Source organism: Microcaecilia unicolor, chromosome 1 (assembly GCF_901765095.1).
Source record: "Microcaecilia unicolor chromosome 1, aMicUni1.1, whole genome shotgun sequence".
NCBI lineage: Eukaryota > Metazoa > Chordata > Amphibia > Gymnophiona > Siphonopidae > Microcaecilia > Microcaecilia unicolor.
The window spans coordinates 23,487,600-23,511,521 of NC_044031.1; the positions used below are offsets into that span (position 1 = coordinate 23,487,600).

General features: G+C 47.7%; 1 protein-coding gene across 1 annotated transcript in view; it reads left to right on the forward strand.

Annotated features, from left to right (window-relative positions):
• The window catches only part of LOC115461242 (gastrula zinc finger protein XlCGF57.1-like), a 57,268-nt gene that overhangs the window by 29,710 nt on the left and 3,636 nt on the right, over window positions 1-23,922 (forward strand). The window lies entirely within an intron of this gene.

The following is a 23,922-nucleotide window of genomic DNA, read 5'->3' on the forward strand; positions in this document are numbered from 1 at the left end:
CTTTCCTCACAGTAAAAAAAAATAAGAGAGGCTCGCTTTCACAGCGTGGCAATTTCTGAGGCTTTCTCCAGAGCTCCTGGTTCGGTGCAGCTTGACCAAAGCTCATTTGACTCGGTCTACTGAGGTGAGAGTGGTGCCCAGCTCCTCCGGGGAGGTTCCCGCTGACAGCGCTCTGTGCGGGGTAAGTTTTGGCACGAAGGCACCACTTTGTTTTCTGTATTTGATGGCTGCTAAAGGGGTTAAGCGCTGCTCCCACTGTGGGAAACGCAGATCAGCAGCGGGGCTTTGCAGCACATGCTGCCTAGATGCTAAGGCTGGCACGAGCATGTTTGGGGGGAGGGGCGATGATTCTTCCTGCCTGACGGAGTTGGCAGCAGGAGCCATTTTGGAGGCTCCGTGGGTCTTTTGGCAGTGTGTTCTATAGTTGTGCACTTAAATAGGACAAGCTGATTGCGTAGATGGATTTGTATTTGAGTCCTTTGTTGCTTGGGTAGTGGAGGTTTACGTATGATCGTGTAGATTTTGTGGTGTTTCTGGCCGGCAGGTCGATGAGATCTGTCATGTATCCCGGTGCCTCGCCGTAAATTATTTCGTGAACAGCCGTGCAGATTTGGAAAGTGATGCGTTCTTTGATTGGTAGCCAATGCAGTTTTTTTCGTAGTGGTTTGGCACTGTCAAAACGCGTTTTTCCAAATATTAGTCTGGCTGCTGTGTTTTGGGCGGTTTGAAGTTTCTTTATGATTTGATCTTTGCATCCTGCATAGATTCCATTACAGTAGTCAGCGTGACCATTGACTACATCAGGTTGCAGAATATTTCCCTTGGAAAGAATGGTTTCACACGTTTAAGTTTCCACGTTGCTAAAAACATTTTCTTTATGGTGGACTTCGCTTGGGTCTCTATTGATAGGTTACGGTCAATTGTCACTCCGAGAATTTTCAGGTTGTCTGAGATAGGGAGGGTGTAGCCTGGGGTGTTAATGTTTGTGGGTTTGTATGTATTGTATTGGGATGATATGGTGAGACAGTGTGTTTTTTCTTTGTTGAGTTTTAATTGGAATGCGTTTGCCCATGAGTTCATGACGTTTAAGCTGAGCTTGATTTCGTTGGTGATTTCTGCCAAATCATGTTTGTAGGGGATGTATAGTGTAACGTCATCAGCGTAGATAAATGGGTTTAGACCTTGGGTGGATAAGGCCTTGGCTAGTGGAGTCATCATGAGGTTGAAGAGGATCGGTGATAATGGTGATCCTTGCGACACTCCGCAACCTGGTTTCCACGGTAGCGATGTGCTTGTTTTTTATTTCACTTAATATGTTCTTGTAGTTAGAAAACCCTTGATCCAGTTGAGGGTGTTGCCACTGATTCCGAAGTATTCTAGGATTCATAGCAGTATGTTATGGTTAACCATGTCGAACGCACTTGACATGTCAAATTGGAGGAGGAGAATGCGCTTGCCTAATGCTATTTCCTGCTTGAATTTAGTTAGAAGAGTGAGTAGTACTGTTTCGGTGCTATGTTGGGGTCGAAATCCTGATTGCAACTCATGAAGTATAGTGAATTTATTTATGTAATCGTTGAGTTGTTTGGTCACCAGTCCTTCCATTAGTTTGACTACTAATGGGATAGATGCTACTGGGTGATAGTTGGTAATGTCATTTGATTTTTTCTTGGTGTCTTTTGGTATTGGGGTGAGCAGGATGTTGCCTTTCTCTTTAGGGTACCCTGTTGAAGCATAAAGTTTAAGTGGGATGTGAGACCTGTTATGAAACGGTGAAGGGCAGACTGTATGAGGTAACTGGGGCAGGTGTCCAGTTGATAGTGGCTGTTGGAGTATTTTTTAATCGCCTGTCACATATCCAAAGCAGGAACCTAGGTTCTGAGCCCTTGGGCCACTGCCGAGGAGTGGCAGGCAAAACCACCCCACACCAGTGACAAGGCAGAGCTTTAATGAACAGTTAGGCTTCACCTGCACCTGGCCGCTTTTCACCAGAAGTTGAGCTTCTGGCTTCAGGTGGCCGGCAGGACCGGGACTGGATAACAGCTAAGCAGTACAGGGACTGAGGGTCAGAGGGAAAAGGAACGTACAGGGACAGCAGGGCCAGGAATGGGTACAATAAAGGACAGGACTGAAAGCTGAAAACAGCCACTAAAACAGGGAGCAAAATACTGACTAACAAGACACAAAACTAAAAGCTGCAAAGCAGCCAGTAAAATACAAGCAAACAAGGACTAAACACAGAACTACAACCCAGAGACAAGACAAGCAAACAAACAACAATCTAATCTAACTATCCACAGACTAGCAAGAACAGACAAGAATCAAGGCAGGAATAAACTAGAAACTGGAAACAGCAGAAGTGCACCAGCACCCAAACATACCAGGGCCTTAGACCATGCAAAGGCAACTGCAGAGAGATTCCAAAAGGCTAATAAGCCCAGCAGTACCTAGAACTCAGCTGCAGCAATCACCAGGCCACTACGGGTGCTGTGCAGGCTCAAACAACACAAGCAAACCTGGCAGCCTGGAAGATCCGGACTGGACTGAGCAGAAATCTGGAATGGGTGATAGTCCATAGCAGCCACTGGTTCTGGCCACCAGAGGGTGAGGTGAGTCACAGACGTAACATCGCCTGAGTAACTGTGTCGGTGTTGAGATAGCGAAGTTTGACCATATTCGGTCAGCAGGGTATTCACCAGGGGTTGGGTCTAGGCCATTTATGACGTTTTCTATGTCCATGTTGTTCTGAGGTATAGTTTCTGTAAGTTTATGATTTTTTCATTGAAATATTTAGCAGGGTTGTTGGCAGATGGGATGTCGGTGTTGGTTGAAGTGACTGGCGTTGTGTCTAGTAGTTTGTTCACGAGGTTGTATAAATTATTTGTGTTTTTGTAGTCTGGTCCAATTTTGGTTTTGTAGTATGACCTTTTGGTCTTCCTTATTGTGTATTTGTATTTTCTTTGTTGTTTCCATGCGTTGAGTGTGTGTTCGTCCTTTTTTTTTTTTCCACGTGCGTTCCAGTTTCCTTGCTTGTGTTTTTAGTTTTATTTATTTATTGCATTTGTATCCCACATTTTCCCACCTATTTGCAGGCTCAATGTGGTTTACAGAGTTTGGTTATGACATAATCATTCCATGATATCAGTTCTTCGTTGGTATTGAGCTGTGTCTGCGTGAAGTTCTTGTTTGTAGGGGTGCTATTTCATCTAGTATGTGTCTGCATCTTTTGTCCCATTCTGAAAGGTAGAATATGGATTCTGTTTGTGTTGTCCAATCATTGTTGTATATTTGTTGCCAGAAGGTAATCGGGTCTATTTGGCCTCTCGTGGTGTGTTGTGTGTTCTCGTGTGGTGAGCGAGCCCCTTTTCCGCCATTTTAGAGAGAGATTTAATTTGTAGCGGTCAGACCATGGTGTTTCTGTCCATCTAGTTTGTGATATGGTTATATTCTGGTCAGTGGACAGTTTGTATGAGATGAGGTCTAATGTATGACCCTTCACGTGGGTTGTTTGCGTGTGTGGGGAGGTCCGGGAAATTATAGACCGGTGAGTCTGACGTCGGTGCCAGGGAAAATGGTAGAGGCTATTATTAAAAACAAAATTACAGAGCACATCCGAGGACATGGATTACTGAGACCAAGCCAGCACGGCTTTTGTGTGGGGAAATCTTGCCTGACTAATTTACTTCAATTCTTTGAAGGAGTAAACAAACATGTGGACAAAGGGGAGCCGGTTGATGTTGTGTACCTGGATTTTCAAAAGGCGTTTGACAAGGTACCTCATGAAAGGCTACAGAGGAAATTGGAGGGTCGTGGGATAGGAGGAAAAGTCCTATTGTGGATTAAAAACTGGTGAAGGATAGGAAACAGAGAGTGGGGTTAAATGGTCAGTATTCACAATGGAGAAGGGTAGTTAGTGGGGTTCCTCAGGGGTCTGTGCTAGGACTGCTGCTTTTTAATATATTTATAAATGATTTAGAAATGGGAGTAACTAGCGAGGTAATTAAATTTGCTGATGACACAAAGTTATTCAAAATCGTTAACTCGCGACAGGATTGTGAAAAATTACAGAAGGACCTTGGGAGACTGGGTGGCTAAATGGCAGATGATGTTTAATGGGAGCAAGTGCAAGGTGATGCATGTGGGAAAAAAAGAACCCGAATTATAGCTACGTCATGCAAGGTTCCACGTTAGGAGTTACGGACCAAGAAAGGGATCTGGGTGTTGTCGTCGATAATACACTGAAATCTTCTGCTCAGTGTGCTGCTGTGGCTCGAAAAGCGAATAGAATGTTGGGTATTATTAGGAAAGGTATGGAAAACAGGTGTGAGGATGTTATAATGCCGTTATATCGCTCCATAGTGCGACCGCACCTTGAGTATTGTGTCCAATTCTGGTCGCCGCATCTCAAGAAAGATATAGTGGAATTGGAAAAGGTGCAGCGAAGGCCGACTAAAATGATTGCGGGGATGGGACGACTTCCCTATGAAGAAAGACTAAGGAGGATAGGGCTTTTCAGCTTGGAGAAGAGACGGCTGAGGGGAGACATGATAGAGGTATATAAAATAATGAGTGGAGTGGAACAGGTGGATGTGAAGCGTCTGTTCACGCTTTCCAAAAATACTAGGACTAGGGGGCATGCGATGAATCTACAGTGTAGTAAATTTAAAAAAAATCTGAGAAAATCTTCTTCACCCAACGCGTAATTAAACTCTGGAATTCGTTGCTGGAGAACGTGGTGAAGGCGGTTAGCTTGGCAGAGTTTAAAAAGGGGTTAGACGGTTTCCTAAAGGACAAGTCCATAAACCGCTACTAAATGGACTTGGGAAAAATCCACAATTCCAGGAATAACATGTATAGAATGTTTGTACGTTTGGGAAGCTTGCCAGGTACCCTTGGCCTGGATTGGCCACTGTCGAGGACAGGATGCTGGGCTCGATGGACCCTTGGTCTTTTCCCAATGTGGCATTACTTATGTACTTATGGCCATGTAAGCCCACATAGATGAAAGAAATCCTTGCATTCTCGTGCGTTGGTAGAGTTTGGGTCTTCAAGATGAAGGTTAATGTCTCCTAGTATTAGTGTATTGGTGTTGGATATACATACATTTGAAACGAAGTCCATAAAGTCCGTCTGACTTTCGTTCCAGTTGCATGGTACCCTGTAGAATAGTACACAATTTAGGTGGTCGATCAGGGTTTTATGGTGAATTCTGATTGATGCTATTTCGAGGTGGGTTGTTATGGATTCCGCGGTGCTTTCAGTCGTGAGATGAGATCGGTATATAAGTGCTATGCCCCCCCCCCCCTCCTTTTTTTTCTTTTCTGGTCCAGTGGGTGATTTTATATCCTGGGGACATATGTTTAAGATAATAGGGTCCTTCTGGTCATGGATCCATGTTTCAGTGATGAATAGTAGATCGAGTTTCTCTGATGTAATCCAGTCTGTTAGTATTATTGTTTTGTTTACTGCGGATCTGAAAAAAACGCAGTGCCTGGTTCTCTTATTATTTATTATTATTATTTATTGCATTTGTATCCCACATTTTCCCACCTCTTTGCAGGCTCAATGTGGCTTACAATACATCATGAATGGTGGAACTATATAAGAAAATAGACATTTAGTATTACATAAGGATCTTGGGTAACATAATGATAAAACATGATAGTAGTATAACAAGCAAATATAAGACAATTCTGGATATATGTGGAGGAGTTCACATTTGTTGATCTTTGTGGTATGCCTTGTTAAAGAGATGGGTCTTCAGTAGTTTGTGGAAGTTAGTTAGTTTGTAGATCTTTTTTAAGTTGTGCGGCAGCACGTTCCAGAATTGTGTGCTCAAGTAGGAAAAGGTTGACGCATGTGTTAGTTTGTATTTTAGACCTTTGCAGTTGGGGCAATGAAGATTAAGGAATGTGCAGGATGATTTTTTAGCATTCCTGGGTGGTAAGTCTATCAGGTCTGACATGTAGGCTGGGGCATCTACGTGAATGATTTTGTGAACTAGGGTACATATTTTGAACGTGATGCGTTCTTTAAGAGGGAGCCAGTGTAGCTTTTCTCGTAGGGGTTTAGCACTTTCATATTTTGTTTTACCGAATATGAGTCTAGCTGCAGTGTTCTGGGCTGTCTGAAGTTTCTTGATTATTTGCTCTTTACAGCCAGCATAGAGTGCATTGCAGTAGTCTAAATGACTGAGTACCATTGATTGTACCAGGTTACGGAAGACGGTCCTTGGGAAGAAAGGTCTTACTCTTTTTAATTCCACATTGAGTGGAACATCTTCTTGGTTGTGTTGTGTTTTTCGCGTGACTCTCAAGTGTTAGGTGTCGATCAATGGTAACTCCAAGAATTCCCAATACTCCCCTTATCTCCCGACTACTCTCAACACCCCTGATGTCACACTCCCCATATTCGACAACTTAAAGATACTGGGAGTAACGATAGACAGCCATTTATCTTTTGATAACCACGCTAAACTCACCACAAAGAAAATGTTTAATATGATGTGGATATTGAAACGAGTTAAGCCCTATCTCCCACTCAACACTTTCCGGAACCTGATACAGTCTACTGTTATTACCCACGTCGACTACTGCAGCAGTGTATTTTTAGGATGTAAAACCCAAATACTGAAGAGACTTCAAACTGCCCAAAACATGGCAGCCAGACTTATTTTTGGCAAATCAAAATTTGAAAGTGCATCTGCTCTTCGAGCAAACCTTCACTGGCTCCCCATCAAAGAAAGAATAAATTTCAAGATCAACACAATGACCCACAAGATCATCCACGGTGAATCCCCTGGCTACATGAATGATTTGATCGACCTCCCTGCTAGAAACAGATCTATTTCTTCACGAACTTATCTTAACCTACACCTTCCCAATTGTACAGGAATTAAATACAAGACCTACTACGCATCCAGTTTCTCCTTTTTGAGCAGCCAGCTTTGGAACGCTCTACCCAGACCAATCTGATTAATAAACGACTACTGCCGTTTTGGATGCCTTGGCTCAACCCTGGCCTCTGGGCTTGCTGTATGTCTTCCCTCCGTGGCCCTTGATAGGGCGAGTGCTCCTGCTGCATCCAGGAGAAGTGGTGCTCATCGCCCCGGATTGGCCCAGGAGGCCTTGGTATGCGGACCTCTGACAGATGCTGTTGGAGGCTCCCTTTCCGTTACCTCTGGTTCCGCACCTGTTGTCACAGGGTCCGGTGGCCATGGAGGACGCCTTCCGCTTTGGTCTTATGGCATGGCGATTGAGAGGGCGCAATTGAGAGATAAAGGCTACTCAAATAAGGTAATTTCCACTCTCCTGCAGGCCCGTAAGTGCTCCACTTCCGTGGCTTATGCCAGGATTTGGCGCCAGTTTGAAGTCTGGTGTGTTTCAAGAGCGCTTTCTCCGTTGCGGGCTCCTGTCTTGCCGATTCTGGACTTTTTGCAGGATGGTGTACACAAAGGCTTGGCCTATAATTCCCTGCGGGTGCAAGTGGCAGCATTGGCCTCCCTGCGTGGCAAGGTTGAAGGCATGTCCTTAGCTGCTCATCCAGATGTGGCACGGTTTCTTAGAGGGGTGCTTCGGCTCCGTCCTCCCGTGCGGGCACCTTGTCCAGCTTGGAACCTGGGGTTAGTATTGAAGGCCCTTCAGGGGGCTCCCTTTGAACCGCTTTGGCGTGCTTCAGAGAAAGGTTTGACACTGAAGGCCGTCTTTTTAGTGGCCATTACCTCGGCGAGACGGGTGTCAGAGCTCCAGGCGCTGTCCTGTAGAGACCCTTTTCTGCAATTCTCAGGGGTCACGGTTCGGACCATGCCTTCCTTCATGCCTAAGGTGGTTTCAGCGTTTCACCTAAACCAGGCTGTTTTTTTCCCCTCCTTTGTTGAGGAGGAGTTTCCAGGTTCATTTGGGCAGTTGCACCTTTTGGATGTGCGCAGGACTCTGTTGCAGTATTTGCGAATTACAAATTCTTTCAGGACCTCTGATCATCTTTTTGTGCTGTTTGCAGGTCCTCGCAGAGGATCTTCAGCGTCTAAAGCCACTATTGCCCATTGGCTCAAAGAAGCTATCTTTTCAGCATATCTGCTGTCTGGCCGGGCTCCGCCTGAAGCCTTTAAGGCACATTCCACAAGAGCGATTTCCTCTTCCTGGGCGGAAACTGGAACACTATCTCTTCATGAGATTTGCAGTGCTGCAACATGGGCTTCTAAGCTCTCTTTCGCCCGACATTACAGGCTGGATGTGGCTGCCAGGAGGGATGCGCATTTTGGAGCACAGGTGCTAGCGCGTGGTGTGGCTTGTTCCCACCCTATTTAGGGATTGCTTTGTTACATCCCATACGTAATGGCTTCATCTGCTTGATGACAAGGAAGGGGAAAATTAGGTTCTTACCATGATAATTTTCTTTCCTTTAATCATAGCAGATGAAGCCATGAGCCCTCCCTGTATGAGTGTCTGTATTGCAGTGATTCTGATTTTGGGTGCTGTTCTTGTTTCCTAAAGTTATATTCCTTCCTTGGGGAGTCAGAAAACAGTCTTCAGGATTCTTGTTACAGTTATAGGAGGATGAGTTCATTCCCTCCAGTTCATGTTTTGGGAGGATGAGTTTATTCCCTCCAGGAGGATGCAAGTATTCCCTCCGTTTATACAAAGTGGAGGACGAGTTTATTCCTTCTAGGAGGATGAGTTCATTCCCTCCTTTTTTGAGTTCATGCTCTTGTTAAGGGGCAATCGTTCGCTGTGAGGAAAGTTCATGTTATTCCCATTGCGGTTTGCCATACTGCTTTGGAAGCTTCAAATACTGAAGAGGCAGTGGAGCTAGCTGGCCATGAGGCACTGAGAAAAGTTGAGTGCTCTCTATCTCCCCCTACTGGTTGATGGACACAACCCATACGTAATGGCTTCATCTGCTATGACTAAAGGAAAGAAAATTATCATGGTAAGAACCTAATTTTCCCTTTTTCTGTAAACCTTACTTTGATTTGTATCTGTCATTTTCAGGGTACAGACCGTATAAGTCTGCCCAGCACTATCCCTGCCTCCCAACCACCTTCTCTGGCACAGACTGTATAAGTCTGCCCAGCAATATCCTCGCCTCCCAACCACCAGCCCCACCTCCCACCACCGGCTCTGCCACCTAATCTCAGCTAAGTTTCTGAGGATCCGTTCCCTCGGAACAGGATTCCTTTATGTTTATCCCACGCATGTTTGAATTCCGTTACCGTTTTCCTCTCCACCACCTCCCGTGGGAGGGCATTCCAAGCATCCACCACTCTCTCCGTGAAAAAATACTTCCTGACATTTTTCTTGAGTCTGCCCCCCTTCAATCTCGTATCGTGCCCTCTAGTTCTACCGCCTTCCCATCTCCGGAAAAGGTTCGTTTGCGGATTAATACTTTGAACGTCTGCATCATGTCACCCCTGTTTCTCCTTTCCTCCAGGGTATACATGTTCAGGTCAGAAAGTCTCTCCTCATACATCTTGGAACGCAAATCCCGTACCATTCTCGTAGCTTTTCTTTGCACCGCTTCAATTCTTTTTACATCCTTAGCAAGATACGGCCTCCAGAACTGAACACAATACTCCAGGTGGGGTCTCACCAACGACTTATACAGGGGCATTAAAACCTCTTTTCTTCTGCTGGTCACTCCCCTCTCTATGCATCCTAGCAACCTTCTACTTACGGCCACCGCCTTGTCACACTGTTTTGTCGCCTTCAGATCCTCAGATACTATCACCCCAAGATCCCTCTCCCCATCGGTACCTATCAGACTCTCCCCGCCTAACACATACGTCTCCCGTGGATTTCTACTCCCTAAGTGCATCACTTTGCATTTTTTCGCATTGAACTTTAATTGCCAAACCTTAGACCATTCTTCTAGCTTCCGCAGATCCTTTTTCATGTTTTCCACTCCCTCCCGGGTGTCCACTCTGTTACAAATCTTAGTATCATCCGCAAAAAGGCAAACTTTACCTTCTAACCCTTCAGCAATGTCACTCACAAATATATTGAACAGAATCGGTCCCAGCACCGATCCCTGAGGCACTCCACTACTCACCTTTCCCTCCGAGCGAATTCCATTTACTACCACCCTCTGGCGTCTGTCCGTCAACCAGTTCCTAATCCAGTTCACCACTTCAGGTCCTATCTTCAGCCCATCCAGTTTGTTCAAGAGCCTCCTGTGGGGAACCGTGTCAAACGCTTTGCTGAAATCTAAGTAGATTACATCTATAGCATGTCCATGATTCAATTCTCCAGTCACCCAGTCACAGAATTCAATGAGATTTGTTTGGCATGATTTACCTTTGGTAAAACCATGTTGTCTCGGATCTTGCAACTTATTGGCTTCCAGGAAATTCACTATCCTTTCCTTCAGCATCGCTTCCATTACTTTTTCAATAACCGAAGTGAGGCTTACGGGACTGTAGTTTCCAGCTTCTTCCCTATCACCACTTTTGTGAAGAGGGACCACCTCTGCCGTTCTCCAATCCCACGGAACCTCTCCCGTTTCCACTGATTTATTAAACAAATCTTTAAGAGGACCCGCCAGAACCTCTCTTTGCTCTTTTAATATCCTGGGGTGGATCCCGTCCGGTCCCATGGCTTTGTCCACCTTTAGCTTTTCAAGTTGTTTATACACACTCTCTTCCGTGAACGGTGCTATATCTACTCCATTTTCATTTGCACTTTTGCCAGTCCATCGCGGTCCTTCTCCAGGATTTTCTTCTGTGAATACAGAACAAAAGTATCTATTTAGCAAATTTGCTTTTTTCTTCATCATTATCTACATAGCGGTTCGCAGCGTCTTTCAGTCTCACAATTCCCTTATTTGTCTTCCTCCTTTCACTAATATACCTGAAGAAGTTTTTGTCACCCCCTCCTTACATTTCTAGCCATTTTTTCTTCTGCTTTCGCCTTCGCCAGACGTATCTCTCTCTTGGCTTCTTTCAGTTTCCTTCAATATTTTATAAACTTTTTTAAAAGTTCCAAGTACCCGGCTCCCCCCCCCTAGATCCCCCCCTCCCTCCCCCCTTCCAGAATACCCCAACCAACTTTCAAGGCTCCATCTTCCGTGTCCGCTTGCATTATGCATGGATGATACATGGTTCCCAGATCCTGTGCCATCTATGTGTCTGGTTACGCTGCTCCGCTAGGAGCCTCTCCATCTCATAGACATACCTCAGCTTATGAAGCCATCTCGTTATTGGAGGAGTCAAAGACAACTTCCAGCAGGAGGCTATTACAATCCTAGCTGCACTTGTTGCATACCATATCAATACCACTTGTCTTGTGAAAGATTTGCCTCCTTAGCTGAAAAAAGGAAAAAGGCAGGATTCCAAGGGATCGAGCACCCCAGCCACTTTTGCAACCTACTCTGTATCGATTTCCAGAAAGCCCTTATTTTCACACATGCCCACCAAACATGCCCCATGGTGCCTCTGACACCACAACCTCTCCAGCACAAATGCGACGATGCAGGGTATATGCGCTGAAGGCGCTCAGGCATCAGTTACCACCTGAACAGCACCTTTACTGCATTTTCCTTGAAAGGTACATGAGAGAACACCCCCTCCGCTGCCCGTTCTGTCCTCTCCCACTCAGCCTCTGCCAGCTCTAGACCCAGCTCCCTCTGCCAGCCTCTTCTGTGAAGAGTGTAACGCGGAGTTTGCAGTCTGATACAATTGTATAAACGAGAAATTAAACCACTGGTCGTTGCAGACCCCTCACATGCTTCTTCCATAGATAACTTCTCCCGGGATACCACCTCCCGAACTGCCCTCGTACTAAGAAAGTTGGACAATTGAAGATAGGCAAATTCGTCCCTCCCCACCACTGGGAACCTGGCCACGGCCTCATGAAATGACAGCAGTGATTCGCCCTCAAACAGTTGTCCCCATGTTCTCAAACCCTCACCGTACTATCTGGTGAATACTCCTCTTTCAGTCCCAGGGTAGAACAAGGGGTTATAAGCTAAAGGTGACAAACGTGATAACACACACCTTTTCCGTGGAAAAAGACTGTCCCAATAGGAAAGAGTTACGTGTATGGAAGGACACAATCCCTCCCCAAGTGATCTAAGCGAGCTTGGAAGCCACACAAGTGTCCCGAAAGGTCTCGGGCCTACAGAATGTTGCTCTAAGTGCACCCACTGTGTATCAGGGTAGTCCTGGAAGCATTCAATTGCTGCACGCGCTTGAGCTGCTTGATAATACCAGGCCAGGTTGGGAACCCCCAGCCCTCCCCACCTCCTGTCTTGATAAAGAAAGGAGCGCGATAATCGTGGGCGTTTTCCTGCCCAGATGAAGCGGACAATACGATCTTGCAAGTTCGCAAGGAACTTTCTGGGCAACATTATCGGAAGGACTTGAAATAAATACAGCAGGCGCGGCAACACATTCATCTTTACTGTGGCTATTCTGCCAAACCAGGAGAACGCCAGGTCCCCCCACCTTTCCAAGTCAGCAGAGATAACTCTAGCCATTCCTTTGTAGTTTGCTGTAAAAAGGTCAGATAGTTTAGCCGTTAAATTCACTCCCAAGTAGCGAATTTCCTTGGTGGCCCACCGAAAAGCAAAAGAGGATTTTAAGGACTCCACCAACTCCTCAGGAAGGGTTACATTCAAAGCCTCAGATTTCGTTATATTCACTTTAAAGCCTGATACTACCGAATATTCATTGATAGCTTGCAGAAAACTGGGGAAAGTAACCAGAGGGCGCGTAACAAATAGTAACACAACGTCTGCGAACATAGCCATTTTATGCTCTCTCCCTGCTACTGTAACTCTAGAGATATCCAGGCTCAATCGTACCCTTGAGGCAAAAGGTTCCATAACCATAGCAAGCAGTAGTGGGGACAGTGGGCAGCCCTGTCAAGTACCTCTATGTAGTGTAAACATTTCAGAGTTGCCCCCATTTACTCTCACGCTGCTAATTATAGCGCTTTAAGGTATAAAAACATCACATAAACAATAAAGTTCAAGAAAAAGGTTTATTTCAACTGTCCTCCCTTGGACAGAGGCTGTATAAGAACATTATACAGGAAGCAAAAATACTTACTACAGCAGTTTCAGACATACAGGATAGATCAAGTTTTGCTTGGTTACATTTGAGTATCACTCTTTTTATATACATTTTACACAATGGTTAGCCTTGTGTATGTCAAAGCTAATCTATAAATTTCTTTTGCAAATGTCAGCAGATTCCGTTCCCATGCTTTTTCTCTGCTAATTTCCAACCGCCCCCTCCTCCACCCTGCTTATCTTTGTTCTCTTTTATTGCCTCACATACTTCCTCTTAGTTATAGGCATCTGGCATATGTCTAAAAACATTTCACTACAGTTCCTTGCATTTCTTTATCTTTACTTCTGCACATACATTATATACAAATCCTCCCTTGAACCTTGCCACAAGGTTCACCATAGGCTTGACCAGGTTATAGTTGGACACACTGTTAGCTAGTGAACACTATGTATAACATGCGCTCATCAGGCCGTCATGGCGTTTCACAACAGTTTCTATCAAACCTGGGCATTATCAAACCGTACAGTGATACTTCGTTGTGCATGGTTTATATTACTTTTCAAATTGTCATATTTGTTTGCTTCTGCGATGTGCAGCATATCATACTGTTCATTCACATGAACTGGAACTGTCAAATTAAGTGTTTGTTCACATACCTTGCAACAAATGGCCATAAGACAAGGAGTACAACATAACAACACCAGTAGCACTATAAACACAGTAAGGAAGAACATGAGTATACCTTTTAACCATGGGGTCAAATTCTTAAACCATGATGTAATTGTATCCCACCAAGAACCATCCAATAATCCCTCATAATCTGATAACTTCAATTTAGCAAGGGAAAGGATCCTTTGCATTGCATTCTTTACTATAATAGATTGATTCCTTATCACTGTGCAACAGGATGTATCATTGACAATAGCACATACACCACCCTGTTGGGCTAATAAAAAATCAACAGCTATACGGGTATGCATGGCATGACGAGCAGTGTCATCATTTTGGCTTTGCAAAGTATTTACAACAATGTCTAACTCATGTGTTACTACATGCAAAAGAGACTGTAGTCTGCGTATAGACATACCTAACTCAGCAGCTACAGCAGAGCCAGCAAAGGGGAGCCAAGCAGTAGCAGATAAAGCATCTAAACGTGTTTTAGTTAATGGATACTAGTAAAAAAGCCCCGTTTCTGATGCAAATGAAACGGGGGCTAGCAATGTTTTCTTCTGTGTGCATGTGGGAGTGTGTGTGTCCGTGCCCTCTGGCCTCTCTCCCCTCCCCCCTCTGAGTCCTTCACTGTTACAGAGCCAGCGATTTGATTTCGTGCTCTGCTGTTTTCCTTCACTGACTGTGTTACAGAGAGGGCGGGGCAGACACTCATAGGGAAACCGGATATCTCGCCCCCTTCACACTTCCGGCTGGAGGCTTCATAGAACGTTGGTTTTGCCTTTTATATAGAGAGATGTGGAATTAATATAATCTAAAGCTAACTGTAATGCTTCATCATCAGTGCTTGCAGAGGGCACTGCTGAGGGAGTATTCACGGACCTCTGGCTGTTGATGAGGTAGCATTAAAATGACATAGATCAAAAGTTTCATTTCAGAGAACTTGTCCATCATCTCTGCGACATGTATTATTGGAAAAACAGATGTGATGACCACTCAAATTTATCATAGTATGTCCAAAGATTGTAGCGGGAACAGAAGAAAAAGATGACATCACAGGAGTACATATAATACAGTCAGTCAAGTTCAATGTCTTAGCTGCCATTTGAATGTGCTCAATGTAGGTGTTAGCAGAGGTGTGTCCGGGCAATAAGAAAACTAGGACTATGCTGAGGAGGAGGATGGTGACGGACAGGGGCGGAGGTCTGCCAAATGAACCCATGTTGTGTGGTCCGTGAGTCGGGCTGCAGTAGCGGTTAATTCCTTAATAGTGAACGGTCCAATGTAAACCGGATCCTTCCACGTTTTGTGAGTGAAGTTCTTCCGGAGTACCATTTGTTCAATTTGAAAAGAAACAGAAGGAGACTTGTAAAAAGATTCAATACATGAAGATGTTTCTGGCCTGATTTTCCCTTTTTATTCTGCTGTAAAAAGTTTAATAAAGACATGAGATCTGATTTCTTAAAAGAGCCAGTAACAGACCAGGCAAGGAAAGGATCTTTAACCGCATATTTGACCCATTTAACACAGGTTTCTGCAATAAGCTTTGAATCAAAGGGGAAAGTTTCCCTAACATGGACAAGGGGGGGAACAACTCTTGCGGCTATCTATATATAGCACATAAGGAGTATCTGGAGGGACATTCCCGGCTGCACCAGACATCTCTGGGGCAGTCCCTTTGGATTTAGAACTGAAACGCTTCATAATACAGAAACCAAGCCAAAAGAGAAAGAGGAAATAACACACAAATAGAAGAACAGATATCAGCAAATATAAAAACAATGCCACAATGGAAATCAAAACAAAATCTGTATCTTTGCTTCAGTTTCTACTTACAGTTTCGATGAAGTATGCCCTGACACCTACTCACTCCAGACTGGCCATTTCTGAAGATAATAGGGAAAGAGGCACAAAAATATTAACTTAATTTCTTCACTTCAATTCCAAGGATCCTACTAGATCCGTACTGACCAGCGAGCAGCGTCCTGCCGTGGTCGCCAATTTGCTAATTATAGCGCTTTAAGGTATAAAAACATCACATAAACAATAAAGTTCAAGAAAAAGGTTTATTTCAACTGTCCTCCCTTGGACAGAGGCTGTATAAGAACATTATACAGGAAGCAAAAATACTTACTACAGCAGTTTCAGACATACAGGATAGATCAAGTTTTGCTTGGTTACATTTGAGTATCACTCTTTTATATACATTTTACACAATGGTTAGCCTTGTGTATGTCAAAGCTAATCTATAAATTTCTTTTGCAAATGTCAGCAGATTCCGTTCCCATGCTTTTTCTCTGCTAATTTCCAACCGCCCCCTCCTCCACCCTGCTTATCTTTGTTCTCTTTTACTGCCTCACATACTTCCTCTGAGTTATAGGCATCTGGCATATGTCTAAAAACACTTCACTACAGTTCCTTGCATTTCTTTATCTTTACTTCTGCACATACATTATATACAACGCACACTTTAGGGGAATCATAAAAGGCTTAAATCCAGCCGCAAAAGCGCGGTCCTATCCCAAAAGCTTCCATCACCTTATACATATATGGCCAGTGGACTCTGTCAAAGGCCTTCTCAGCATCCAGGCCAAGAAGGCACAAAGGCCTCCGATCTCTCTGGGCCAAATACATTAAATCTACTTCACGCCGTATGTTATCCATTGCCTTTCTGTACGAGACAAATCCTACTTGGTCAGGGTGAATTATTGCCAGTAGTAAGGGTGCCAGGCGGTTAGCCAGCACTTTAGCTAGTATTTTTACATCAGCATTTAAAACTGAGATAGGACGATAGGAGCCGCACTCCGTGTGATCTTTGGCTGGCTTAGGCAGTACAGCTATCCACGCCTGCAGCATAGACGGGGGCAAGGATTCTCCCCTGCCAATCTGGTTAAACAGATCTGCCAGGAGAGGAGCCAACTCCGGAGCAAATTTCTTGTAAAATTCATTGGGGAATCCATCCAGCCCCGGAGATTTACAGGAAGGCAAGTTTTGGATAGCTTTCTGAATCTCAGCTGGAGTCACCGGTTTATCCAAGGTGGCCCACTGCTGAAAAGTCAGGGAGGAGAGTTCACTCTCTGCCAAATAGTCAGTTATAGACTCCGAGGATGGACTAATCTCTTGCGCATACAGAGCTTAGTAGAATTCCACAAAATGCCTACGTATACTCTCTGAGGTAAGTAACATATCACCCCTCCCATCCCGGACACGGGTAACTGCGTGGTCCAGCTTTTGCCTAAGTAACCACATAGCAAGGAGACGTCCTGCCTTATTAGTGAACTCATAAGAGCTGACTTTATTTCTCGACTGTGAGTGTGTCTGTGTGAGAGAGAGAGAGTGTGTGTGTGAGAGTGTGCCAGGGGTCCCCCCTCCCAGTTCGTGTCACCCCTTCCTCCGTATTCCAGGGTCATCGTCGTCCCCTCCCCCGAGTTCCAAACCCCTCTCCTCCACTGAGTTCCAGACACTCCCCTCCCTCCCCCGGGTTCCAGCCCCCCCCCCCCCCTAAAGAGAGTGACATGAAATCAACTCTGGCTAGTCCTCACACCACCGCAGCCCAGCCCTGCACCTTATCACGTCCTGATCCAAAAGTTGTTTTTGTAGTTTGGATTTCTTTTACCTCGACAGCAGGTAGGCACACTGATGGAGCCTGCAGTAATGTAGGAGTTCCACGATGAATACAGGTGAAGCAGAGCAGGCAGTATCAATGCCAACAGCACATGGGACAGGTTTTCTTCAGTCAAGAGGTGTGCTGCTGTAGCGACGGCCAGTGTCTTTGCAGCTGGAGATCAGCAGTGCTCCGAGGGCGGGAGGGCGCAGCGCGAGAGGCAGGAGGGCGTAGCGAGAGAGGCAGGAGGGCAGAGCGAGAGGGGCGTGAGGGTGGAACACGGCGTGAGGAACTGATCCAGGTGGCTGTGTCTTCAGGTCAGCAGGGCTCTGAGGGCTGGAGGGCAGAGTGAGAGGGGCGGGACATGGTGCGAGGAACTGAGCGAGGTGGCTGTTTTTTCATATCAGCAGGGCTCCGAGGCGGAGCAAGAGGGGTGGAGTGTGTCGTTCACGTTCGGGAACGCTGTGGTGTGCCTCGTGCTGCTTTCATGTGGTTGGTCAGTGTCGCTGGTGATGTACCTGGAAGTACTGACGTCAATTCATGAGATGGAGAGCACGATTGGCTCAAGGTTTAAGTGCCATCGAGTCAGCTTCAGAACGTTGGAGGTGCTTTTTATTATATAGGATGTAATGTTTCTTCTTTTTAGATATTTGTCTAGCTCATTGCCCTGCTCTGGCCTACCTTTGTGGCGGTAACTGTAGAAAAACACTTCATGAAATGGTCAGTTCCATATCATCATGCCGATCAATCCATAGACTGGTGGGTTGTGTCCATCTACCAGCAGGTGGAGATAGAGAGCAACCCTTTTGTCTCCCTATATGTGGTCATGTGCTGCTGGAAATTCCTCCGTATGTTCTCTATCTCAGCAGGTGGTGGTCACACACAGAAGCAGCTCTGGCTAGGTCTCCAAGCCTAATTCTTAGGTTTTGTTGAGTACCTGGGGTTGAGGGCTCTTCTTCAGCAAGTGCAAACCTGGTAGTGCCAGGTCCCTCCTTTTCTCCCCTCTCCTGCTGGCTCCGTTAAAAAAAAAAAAAAAAATTTGGACGTCCTTTAAGGGCGTTTATTTCAACGTTTATATCGGCGTTTATTGCAGCTGCTCACTGGGACACCAATTCGTTACAGCTCGGAGCGAGAAGCAGGTCATTTTACCTTTTATAGTGGGCAGGGGGTTCCCCGTTCGGGCTCCACGTGGCTTATGGCGTTGGAGGGCGAGGGCGCGAAGATTCGCTCCCCGGACCGCCTGTGTGCGTCTAGCGGGGTGCGGGGGTTTTCAAAGCCTGACTCGCCTTTTTTGGGCGTCAGTTTGGAGTCCGGTCAGTGTCCCGGTTCTTCCTCCGGTGTGGCGGTTTTTCCTGCCAAAAGTGCCCATCCCCCGCTGCTCGCCCCCCCCCCCCCCCCATTTTGACCGGCCACTCTGCTCGGACGGCTTGTTCTTGGGCCGCCCTCGAGGTGGGAGACGTTAATGCTATGGTCGCCCTTGATTCGGGCGACGGCAAGAAAGCGGCGAAAGTTAAGCGCTGTTCTTCCCGCGTGGCTCCTTCTCGGAGTTTCACGCCGGACACCATTTTGGATGCGCAGCATGTTTCTCCCCCGCTCTTGCGAGCGCTGGTTGAGGGTGCGTCTAGGGCCGTGGCCCAGGTGGCAGAAGTGCACAGTCTAGGGGGTTTCTCCCCTGAGTTCATTTTGCTGCTGCATCAGGCTTTTCTTATGCTAAACGCTGCCCTGGCTCCCCCCCCGATCAAGAGGTTGAGGCCTCCGGAAGCAAACGCCCTCGGGTGGTCTTCCAGGCCCTAGAGGACTCTGTCTCCTCTGATGTAGATGAGGGCAGCGTATCTGAGTTCTCTCAACGGTCCTTTGGGGATTCCCGCTCGGATGGAGCGGATTACCCCTCTGCAGCACGGATCTTTCGCTCAGAGGATTTGCCCAACCTGTTAGTGCAGGCCATGAGCATTTTGAAGATTTCCTCTCCAGAGGACGTCTCTCCCTCAGCCTCTGTTGGCTCTGCCATTATGCTGGGGACGAAGCGCCCGACTAGAACCTTCCACGTGCATGAAGCCATGCACACCTTGATTTCGGCTCAATGGGATTTCCCAGAAGTGAGCCTTAAAGTGGCTAGGGCTATGTCCCGCCTCTATCCTCTGCCTGAAGGTGAACGGGAGGCCTTTCTTGGGCCTACCGTGGATTCTTTAATCACTGCGGTGACTAAGAAAACGGCGTTGCCGATGGAAGGTGGCATGGCCCTAAAGGACGCCCAAGACAGGAAATTGGAGATGGCTTTAAAGTCGTCCTTCGAGGCGGCTGCTTTAATTTTGCAGGCCTCAATTTGCGGCTCCTATGTGGCCAGGGCGTGCCTGACGCTTGTGCAGCGGGCTTCCCCCTCGGATCCTTCCTTGAGGGCTGATTGGCCAGCCCTGGAATCGGGCTTGGCCTACTTGGCAGGCTGCTGTATGATGTCTTGAGAGCCTCGGCTAAAGGTATGGCTCAGACAGTCTCTGCACGGTGCTGGCTTTGGCTGAAGCATTGGTCTGCTGACCACGCCTCTAAGTCTCGCCTGGCTAAGTTGCCTTTTAAAGGCAAGCTGCTCTTTGGGGTGGAGCTGGACAAGATTGTGACCGATCTCAGCACGTCTAAGGGTAAGAGGTTACCGGAGGTCAGGGCCCGGGCTGGTGGTGCCCGCCCCGGTTCCTCCAAAGGACGGTTTCAGGAAGCCCGTCGGTATCGCCCGAGCAAGTCGGGCTCCTCTGCCCCCTTTACCTTCATAGGGAACTTTTCCCCCAAGCAGCATTTCTTTCGCAGAGACCGCCGTCCCGGAGGTGCCTCCTCCGGTCCTCCCCCAGGGTCTCGTACCCAATGACGGGGCGCTGGTCCATGGCCCAGAGCAGATTGGAGGATGCCTATCCTCGTTTCTGGACGAGTGGACCAGGGTAACTTCAGACGCTTGGGTGCTGGAAGTCATCAGAGACGGCTACAAGCTAGAGTTCTGCCGACCCTTAAGAGACGGGTTTGTGCACTCTCCCTGCAAGTCTCCGGTCAAAGCTGTGGCAGTGCAGCAGACCTTGGATGATCTGATCCGCCTGGGTGCGGTCGTTCCGGTGCCAGAAGATCAGCTTGGCAAGGGACATTACTCCATTTACTTTGTGGTACCAAAGAAAGGAGGTTCTGTCCGGCCTTTCCTCGACCTCAAGGGGTCAATCGGGCCTTGAAAGTTCGGCACTTCCGGATGGAGACTCTCCGCTCTGTTATAGCGGCAGTGCAGGCAGGGGAGTTCCTGGCATCCTTGGACATCAAGGAAGCTTACTTGCATATTCCCATCTGGCCTCCTCATCAACACTTTCTGCGTTTTACAGTTCTGAGCCGACACTTCCAGTTCAGAGCCCTCCCGTTCGGGTTGGCTACTGCTCCACGGACCTTCTCCAAAGTAATGGTGGTCATCGCGGCCTTCCTACGCAAGAAAGGAGTACAAGTCCATCCTTATCTGGACGACTGGTTGATCCGAGCCCCCTCTTATGCAGAGTGCGGCAGAGCTTCAGACCAGGTGATTGCTCTTTTGAGCTCCCTGGGGTGGATCATCAACTGGGAGTAAAGCCAGCTGCGTCCGACTCAGTCCCTGGAGTATCTGGGAGTTCGATTCCACTCCCAAGTGGGCAGAGTGTTCCTGCCAGACAATCGGATTGTCAAGCTTCAGGCTCAGGTGGACAAGTTCCTAGCAGCCTGTCCTCTTCGGGCTTGGGACTATGTGCAGCTGTTGGGCTCTCTGACGGCCACGATGGAAGTAGTGCCCTGGGCCAGGGCCCATATGAGACCTATACAGCTCTCTCTGCTGCAGTGATGGACTCCAGCTTCGGAGGATTACGCTATGCACCTTCCCTTGGACCTAGCGGTGCGCAAGGCGCTGAGCTGGTGGCCGAGGCCAGACAAGCTGTCCGCAGGAATGCCTCTTATGACCCCGGAGTGGGTTGTCGTCGCGGTGGACGCCTCTTTGTCGGGCTGGGGAGCCCACTGCTTGGGAAGGACAGCGCAGGGGCTCTGGTCCCCTGCAGAGGCAAAGTGGTCTTTAAACCTCCTGGAACTCAGAGCCATTCGGTTGGCGCCTTTGGAGTTTCTCCCGGTCCTGGCGCTGAAGCCAGTACGGGTCCTGTCGGACAATGCCACGGCTGTGGCCTATGTCAATCGCCAGGGAGGTACCAGGAGTGCCCCTCTAGCCAAGGAGGCCATGAAGCTATGCCTGTAGGCGGAAGCAAACCTGGAACAGCTGTCGGCGGCCCACATTGCGGGAGTCATGAATACTGCGCAGGCGTTCTTGGACATCACGAAGCGCTGGGGCCAGCCGAGCCTAGATCTGATGGCGTCATCAGCCAATTGCCAAGTGCCGCGCTTTTTCAGCAGAGGACGGGACCCTCGATCTCTGGGAGTAGATGCTCTTCTCCAACAGTGGCCGACACAGGAGCTTCTCTGTGTGTTCCCGCCTTGGCCCATGTTGGGCAGGGTGCTAGGCCGGGTGGCAAAGCATCCGGGCCGGATAATCCTGGTGAGTCCGGATTGGCCCAGACGTCCCTGGTATGTGGACTTGATCAGGCTCTCAGTGGACGACCCTCTGCAGCTGCCAGCGGAACGGGGCCTGTTGCATCAGGGTCCCGTGGTGATGGAGGATCCCTCCCCCTTTGGTCTTGCAGCCTGGCTATTGAGCGGCAGCGTGTGAGGAAGAAGGGCTTCTCAGACAAGGTCATCGCCACTATGCTGAGAGCGAGGAAGCGCTCTACTTCTGGCGTACCTTTGCTTCGTGGTGTGAGGCAGGCTCACTTTCTCCCTTCACTGCTCCAATTTCTTCAGTGTTGGCGTTCCTGCAAGAAGGTCTGGAAAAAGGCCTGTCGCTCAGTTCCCTTAAGGTCCAGGTAGCGGCTCTTGCTTGCTTCAGGGGTCACCAGAAGGGTGCTTCCCTGGCCTCGCAGCCAGATGTGGTGCGCTTTCTCAAGGGAGTTAATCACCTGCACCCTCCTTTGCACTCAGTGGTACCTGCGTGGAATCTCAATCTGGTGCTAAGAGCCTTGCAGAAGCCGCCTTTTGAACCCTTGTCGAGGGCATCTCTGAAAGACCTGACGTTGAAAGCAGTCTTTTTGGTGGCTATCACTTCAGCCAGAAGAGTTTCCGAGCTCCAGGCGCTATCATGTCGAGAGCCCTTTCTGCAGTTCACTGAGGCAGGAGTGTCTATTCGCACAGTGCCTTCCTTCCTGCCCAAGATTGTTTCTCGCTTCCATGTGAATCAGCAGCTCTGTCTACCCTCCTTTCGTAGGGAGGACTACCCAGAGGAGTACTCTGCTCTCAAATATCTAGATGTGAGATGAGTCATCATCAGATACTTGGAAGTGACCAATGATTTCCGGAAGTCGGATCATCTGTTTGTGCTGTTCGCAGGTCCTCGTAGGGGTCTGCAGGATGCGAAGCCTACAGTGGCACGATGGGTCAAGGAAACCATTGCAGCGGCTTATGTGGCCGCGGGGAAGGTGCCGCCTATCCAGCTGAAGGCTCACTCCACTAGAGCACAGGCAGCCTCTATGGCAGAAGCCGGGTCCTTCTCCTTGGAAGAGATTTATAGGGCGGCAACTTGGGCATCGGCTCATACCTTCTCCAGGCATTACCGCTTGACTGTGGCTGCTCGGGCGGAGGCCCGGTTTGGAGCTTCAGTGTTGCGGTCAGGGATTTCTATGTCCCACCCTGGGTGAGTACTGCTTCAGTACATCCCACCAGTCTATGGATTGATCAGCATGATGATATGGAAGGTAAAATTATGTATCATACCTGATAATTTTCTATCCATTAATCATAGCCGATCAATCCATAGCCCCTCCCAGATATCTGTACTGTTTATATTCTTGTTGCATTTCAGGTTCAAGTTTAGTCTTCAGTTCCTGTACAGGAGGACTTCGTGTTCAAGTTTTTTCAATTGGATTCTTCAGGAGTTGAGACGATTTTGTGTTACAGTGAGCTGCTGCATTCCTCTCCCCTCCGTTTTACGGGGCTGGATTGAGACCTAAATTCTGCCGGCGCTCCCTCCCGCTTCGTGCGGCTGTAGGGCAGCTTTGTACCCCTCCCGCTTCGGCGGTGTTAGGGTCAGTCAGCTCCTCCCGCGGTTGCGGTTGCAGGATAAGCCAGATCCCCCCGCATCTGCGGGTGTGATGTCCCTCCCCCGCTCCACGGGGATGAGCTGGATGGATTCCCCTCCCCCACTTGTGTGGGGATGAGCTGGGTTGATTCCCCTCCCCCGTTTCGGCGGTGGTGAGCTGGGCAGAGTGTCATCCCTTTGTGGGTGTAATTCTCTAAGTGCTGAGTCCTGCGGATGGAGCTTTGATATCGACATACTGAGGAGTTTCCGGCAGCACATGACCACATATAGGGAGACAAAAGGATTGCTATCTCCACCTGCTGGTAGATGGACACAACCCGCCAGTCTATGGATTGATCGGCTATGATTAATGGAAAGAAAATTATCAGGTATGATACATAATTTTACCTTTCTTACTTGCAAACCAGTTCTTAAGCCACACTTAGAAAATTGCTGTGTAAAATAACCAATCCCGCCATTATATATAAGTAATATCTTGGAAATCACAGTCTTCTAACACTTTATTAATACCTTCTATTT